Source organism: Colias philodice, chromosome 16, assembly GCF_061535455.1.
Source record: "Colias philodice isolate Cphi_HAF_F1 chromosome 16, ilColPhil1 Martin Lab GWU primary, whole genome shotgun sequence".
NCBI lineage: Eukaryota > Metazoa > Arthropoda > Insecta > Lepidoptera > Pieridae > Colias > Colias philodice.
Window position 1 is genome coordinate 4,526,174 of NC_143101.1, and position 6,732 is coordinate 4,532,905.

At 31.9% G+C, this 6,732-nt stretch overlaps 1 protein-coding gene across 4 annotated transcripts in view; it reads right to left on the reverse strand.

Annotated features, from left to right (window-relative positions):
- Dg (Dystroglycan) overlaps positions 1-6,357 on the reverse strand; it is a 78,129-nt gene extending 71,772 nt beyond the window's left edge. For 3 of the 4 annotated variants that reach the window (XM_089704910.1, XM_089704904.1, XM_089704906.1), the window contains exon 1: positions 6,204-6,357. The gene's annotated coding sequence lies outside the window, so the exon portion shown is untranslated. The remainder of the gene's footprint in view (positions 1-6,203) is intronic. The other variant, XM_089704908.1, reaches the window with a different exon arrangement.
- Between the last annotated feature and the right edge of the window lie 375 nt (positions 6,358-6,732).

The window sequence follows — 6,732 nt, forward strand, 5'->3', positions numbered from 1 at the left end:
AATCTCTTATCAGTGAGTGAACTTATAAGAAATGGAAATCTAGTTATTTTCCAAGGAAATATTTGCAAAATATTAAATCACAACAAAGTGGTTGTTGCAATAGCGCGTCTCGTGAATGGAGTGTACAGATTAGACACAAAACAGGATTGTCTGTTAGCAGGAAAAGCAGAAACAGCAACCAGCATGTTATGGCACAGGCGGTTAGGCCATATAAACAGTAAGGATTTGAACAGTATGAAAAATGGCGCTGTGGAGGGGGTCTCTTTCCCAGAAAAGGCTGAAATTGACAAGTCCCAGTGTATCACATGTTGTGAAGGGAAGTTAGCGAGATTGCCATTTACACACAGTGGTTCCAGATGTGACAGTGTGTTGGAGGTGGTGCACGCAGATGTGTGCGGTCCAATGGAGACAATTTCAGAAGGAAAGTCAAGGTATTTTCTCCTTTTTGTAGATGACTACAGCAGAATGGCCTTTGTATATTTTCTAAAAGCGAAAAATGAAGCCTTTAAATACTTCAAGGTTTACAAAGCTTTGGTAGAGAAACAGACACAGAAAAGCATTAAGATACTAAGAACTGACAATGGTGGGGAGTTTTGTTCCACAGAGTTTGAAAGTTTCTTGGATAAAGAAGGAATAGTGCATCAAAAAACTAACCCTCATACACCAGAACAGAACGGGTTATGTGAGCGGTTAAATAGGACCGTAGTAGAAAGAGCTCGATGTCTTCTATTTGATGCAAAGATGGAAAAGAAATTTTGGGCAGAGGCAGTCAACACTGCTGTATATTTGCGAAATAGAACATTAGCCTCCGGTTTGCAAAAAACTCCATACGAGCTATGGTGTGGAAGAAAACCAAATCTTGACCATATCAGAGTGTTTGGAAGCCCTGCAATGGTTCATGTTCCCAAAATAAATAGAACAAAATGGGACAAGAAAGCTGAGAAATATATTCTTCTCGGATTTGCAGAAAATACCAAAGGATATAGGTTATATAACCCGAGGACGAAGAAAATAACGACCAGCAGAGATGTTATCATAATGGAGACTAGTAGAAAGCAGGACACCGTAGATGCTTTGGTAGAAGAGAAAAAGGAAGAAGAAGATAGCCAGAGTGAAATAGATGACAACAGTAGCTCAACAACCAGTCTAGAGACCATTGTAGATCCAATGGATACCACGTACGTACCAGATCATACCTTGGATTCATCAACTTCAGAAGAATTCTGCGACAGCCTGTCAAATGAGGAAACTTTTGAAGCAGAAAGATCGAACTCTGAAAGAAGGAGCCAGCGTGAGAGAAAGCCAACAGTGAGGTATGGGTACAGTAATGCTTGTGTTACAGAATGTTTGGATATGCATGATGACAGTCTTACATATGAAGAAGCGATGTCCGGTCCAGAAAAGGAAGAATGGTTCAAGGCTATGAAGGAAGAGTTGCAGTCTTTCGACGATAATAAAGCATGGACATTTGTAGACAGGAGTGAAGCTGATAGAATAGTGCAGTGTAAGTGGGTGTTCAAAAGAAAGTATAAAAGTGATAATAGTGTGCGCTATAGAGCAAGACTAGTTGCGAAAGGTTTCACCCAAAGAGAGGGTGTGGACTATTATGAAACATACTCACCAGTGCTTCGTTACTCTACATTAAGACTCTTATTCGCTTTAAGTGTTAAACTTAACTTTCAAATTACTCACTTAGATGTAATAACAGCATTCCTAAATGGTTATTTACATGAAAATGTATACATGCAAGCTCCACCCAATTTGGATTGTAAAGAAAATTGTGTTCTCAAACTCAATCGAGCAATTTATGGTCTTAAACAATCAGCCAGGGCATGGAACGACAGAATAAATGATTGTTTATTAAAGTTAAATTTTGTTAAATCTAAGTTAGAACCATGTTTGTATACGAAAAAATGTAAAAAGGAGCAGGTTATAGTAGCAATTTTTGTAGATGATTTTTTCATTTTTTCAAACAGTAGTAATATGGTTAAGGAATTAAAAACTAATCTAATGTCAAAATTTAAAATTAAGGACCTGGGGCAAGTAAAGCAGTGTTTAGGTATGAGAGTAAAGATGTATGAAAATGGCTGTATTTCCTTAGATCAAGAAAAATTTGTAGATCATATTTTAAGTAAGTTTAATATGACAAATTGTAAAGTTGTTGATACTCCCATTGAAGGTAACCTAAAATTAGAAAAAAGTGTAGAAATTTGTAAACAATATCCATATCAACAACTAATAGGCAGCCTGATGTACTTAAGTGTTTTAACTCGTCCAGACATTTCCTACAGTGTGAGCTATTTGAGCCAATTCAATAATTGTTATTCCTATACACATTGGAAGCATGCAAAACGTATCCTAAGGTATTTATGTAAAACTAAATCATATGGGCTTATGTTTAGCAAAGATAATTGTAGATTGGAAGGTTTTGTTGATGCAGATTGGGCCTCAAACACTCTAGATAGGAAATCCTATACAGGTTTTTACTTTAAATTCTCTGGAACTGTTATCTCATATGAATGTAAAAAACAATGCACTGTAGCCTTATCAAGTACTGAGGCAGAATATATGGCGATAGCAGAAGCCTGTAAAGAGGCGATTTATTTAAGAAACTTGTTTTCTGAAATTATTGTAAATGGTTTTGACTATGTCATCACATTATATAACGATAACCAAGGCGCTCAGAAGTTGACTGAGAACCCATTGTTTCATAAAAGAACAAAGCACATTGATGTGCGGCATCATTTTGTCAGAGAGGCTGTTGCTGGTAATCTCATTAAGATAGTTTACATTCCAACAAGTGAAATGCCAGCGGACCTTCTAACAAAGGGATTAAATAGAATAAAACATAATTATTTTATTAAGAAACTAGGTATTCAAAGCATTGTATAATAGCAGACTATGTAATAAATAAAAGATTTTTTTTTTATATAGTTTAATAAGTTTTCTGCAGAATGTTTAGATTATTTTGATAAGTGGAGATGTTAGAATTAATATCAAAATATCTAGTACATTTATAATCTGTATTTTGTTGTATCTGTATCTGCTCTGTGGTTTAATATGAATAAAAAAGTCTTTAGTCTTTGAACCGCCATCCGTGTGTTTTAATACGCACAGATACAAATGAAACTTAGTCATTAACTTTAGAACTTTATGAATAAATGTAATAATACATTGTTAGGCTAGTAATTTGTACCATTAACTTTTCTATCTAAATAAAGCACTAGCTTCATCATTTAAATATACGTAGCTTATTAAACTACTTACCCTCTTGGATAAGGCAAGTCTTAATAAATTAAATAATTTTTCAAACTAAATCATATAAACCGGAGATTATCGTGAACATACCTATTTGAGGATGTGTTAGCAGTCATTTCCTTTAAGATAGATTAGAATTTTTGTATGAACGTAACAGAAATTACTTAGAATTCCGATAGATACCAGACGCTGACGTACTTCTTTACGGAAAATACTTTTAAGAAATCTTTTTAAAGTCACTAAGTAAATGTATGTACAGTGTACGTGTAATAACCTGGCTTGTTACGGTTTGGGAAACACCCCTGTTATTTTACTGTGATAAATAACTATAAATTAACAATACAATAATAGAGACGTTTCTGTCTTATAAATAGTCTTAGAAGAAAGTTGAAAATTGTGTAATTCCTTAGTAAATTATTAATGGATAATAATATATATATTCCCAGTTATAGTCTTGACGAAACAAGCATATATCGATTATTTGCATTGTATGATGAATAATTACAATCGAGCCTTAAATGCTTTCAAGTCATCGTATGAGTCAGATTTTATATTATTTATTCAAGACATGACCTATCTACTTATGAGTATGTCATTTCGCACAATTTATTCGTAAGGTAGGTACATAACACACTAATTTCTTTATAAATTAGATAAAAAGATGTACCGAATTTAATTTTCTACCGATTAGACAACGATTTAGGATAGTTTTCTATAGAGTTTGGTTTTGGTTAAAACTTAAAACCCTTGTATTGTCTTGTGTCATTTCACTGCTTCCTTAAATGTCCCTGATAGCTTTTTTAACACTTTTCAGTTAAAAGTAACTATATTACCTGGTAGATAAGCTAAACGGAACATACCAAGAACTTGGGAAAAATATCACACGCGATGTAGATTTTACCAACGGAAACTAAATTTACTATTATTACGTTTTTTTTTACTAAAAATGATCTATTATTTTCTAATGTTTTTCTACTTTCCGCTCGACTTTAATTAATCGCTCGTTAATGAATGCCTTCCACTATTTAGACTCGCTTATTTCACAGATGCATTAAATACTCTATCATTATATTTAATCTCTTTTCAATATTTTCCAATTGATACAGCTACTTTCTACTATCATTACTTCTTAATAAAAAATCTATTAGAGACGTTCAAATTAATTAACTACCTATTCATTACAAAGAAAATTTAGCGTAAAAATCAATATTTTTCTTAATTCTTCCACTCTAAATATAAAATAAACAGATATTAATTAACAATTTTAAAGGACTTTTCAATTGAATGTTCTTAGTTCTAAACGCAAATGAGTCAAAAGTAGGTCAATTCGTTCTCAAGTGAGACGAGAATCAGACGGATGGGATCGGTTTTCATTACAATAATGGTTGTAATTAAGCCTTTTATAGTCAAACTGTTATTATGCTAATGTATTGGATCATAAGTTTTATAGTGGTAAGTGAATATGAAGGTGAGGTTCTGTGGTAGGTAGGTAGGTGATATTGAAACCATTTAAGTGGATCGATTTGGGACGAAAGTTTTGTCGATGTTTTTTTTGACAAATTCAGTGACAAATGTTTTTTTTTAGTTGAGAAGTCGATTAAAAATATGGAAATTGCGATAGGCAGATAAAAGATCACCAATTACGAAAGCTTTGTTTCCTGTGTTACAAAGCATCAACACAACATGTTTACAAGCACAACACAACTTTGCTTAGAACATACAAATTATTTTTGTATTGTAGAAATCTGTCTAATAAGACTCCAAAATGAAGATGAATATGAATGCTTACCTATATATACAGTATGTATAAACACAATTTTGTTAAATTTTCGATTTACCACACTAGGGTACATAATACACTTAAATTTACCATAGCTATAGGCATGAGAAAATTTATATTTTGTGGTATTACAATAAAATCAACCATTTTGAGTATGTTATCAATGGTCGCTGCTAGAATTATTATGTCTATCTATAAAATAACTATACTTATATTATAGAGAGGTACGAAATTAAATTTTGTATGGGTAATCTATGGATTGATTTCAATTTTTTTACCAAACAGCGAAGCAAGCTGTAAGTTAAATATAAATATTAAAGTGCATTTTTACATTTTGCAAAGAAAGCTTAATCAGCTTTTTAAGCTTCTCCTTGGCATTAAATATCTGCCGTTACATGGCTTGGTTCTCTTAAGAGACGTCCTTTGAATATTTAATCGAGCAGAATGCTTATATGAAAAATGTGCATATTGTGTTCACAACAGTCAGATTATCTTCAAATTATCTTCTCATTTATTAAATTCATTCTATTATTATTTTGAATGTAAATATTTAAACGCAAAACTTATCTGTATCAAGTCCCTAACATTCTTACCTTTGAACCTCAAAGTTCTTAACGATGGTGGTATTTAAACACCATTTACAGATAATGATTTCCCTGAGTAAACGTCAGTGTCTTATTAATACGCAAGTTACATTATTTAATTTTAAATATATAATAATAAGTCTGGTTGCCATAAATAAATTCTCTGTGAGTGTTATTGTGTTTGTACTGATAAGATAATGCTATATTTATTATCCAGAAAAAAAAGAATATAAGACTTTTCTTTGCTATTTAAATGTCTGTATATTATGATATAAATACAATCATATTGGAATATTAAATTGAATTATATTGATTATGAATATAAAATAGTTAGGTACCAACCTACTTACTTTCTTAGTATCTAAAAAGCATATAATAAAAATAAAATAAACAGTTTGCGTTGAGGTTAACTACATGTATTTACTATATTTTTCACTTAAACTCATACTCAAAGTTGATTAACTTTAGAATACTTGTATCACGGATATTGATACAGTTAAATCTTATGATTTATGAGATAAAATGAGCGCCTTTATTTCTTTTGATGTAAGAAAATCAGAAGGAACTTTTAATTTACTTACCTATGTGTAAACTTCTTCTTTTTAAGTAGAGGAGAAATTAAAAAAAACAAAACACAACACCATACGCTCTACAATCACTTACACTAAAACTAATTAAAAATATGTATAAATTCAATCACTGTCCAACCCACTACCCAGCTGCCTAAACCATAATGCAAATTGCAAGCCACAGATAAAGTATGTCAGGAGCCAGATACAGATTCACTTCAAAGTACAGATAATACAGAAAAATAGTATGATTTCTAGTTTAGTCTATGTTTGGAAATGGCAGTTTAAAATATTATGTCGTGGCCATTGGCCATATCGTAGATTTGCTCATTTCATGAAATGATTGATAATTTCAATCAATACTTTAATCGAATTAAGTGTACTTTTGCACCAGAAAAGATTGAGATGAGAATTAAACTTATATTATGAAAGAATGATAACACAGAGAATACGCCACGAAAGAAGTCCCGTACACGCCGAGTTTGAAAGCTAATGGGTGCGTTGAAAAAATAGGAATCAATAATTATTAAGGTATGAAGTA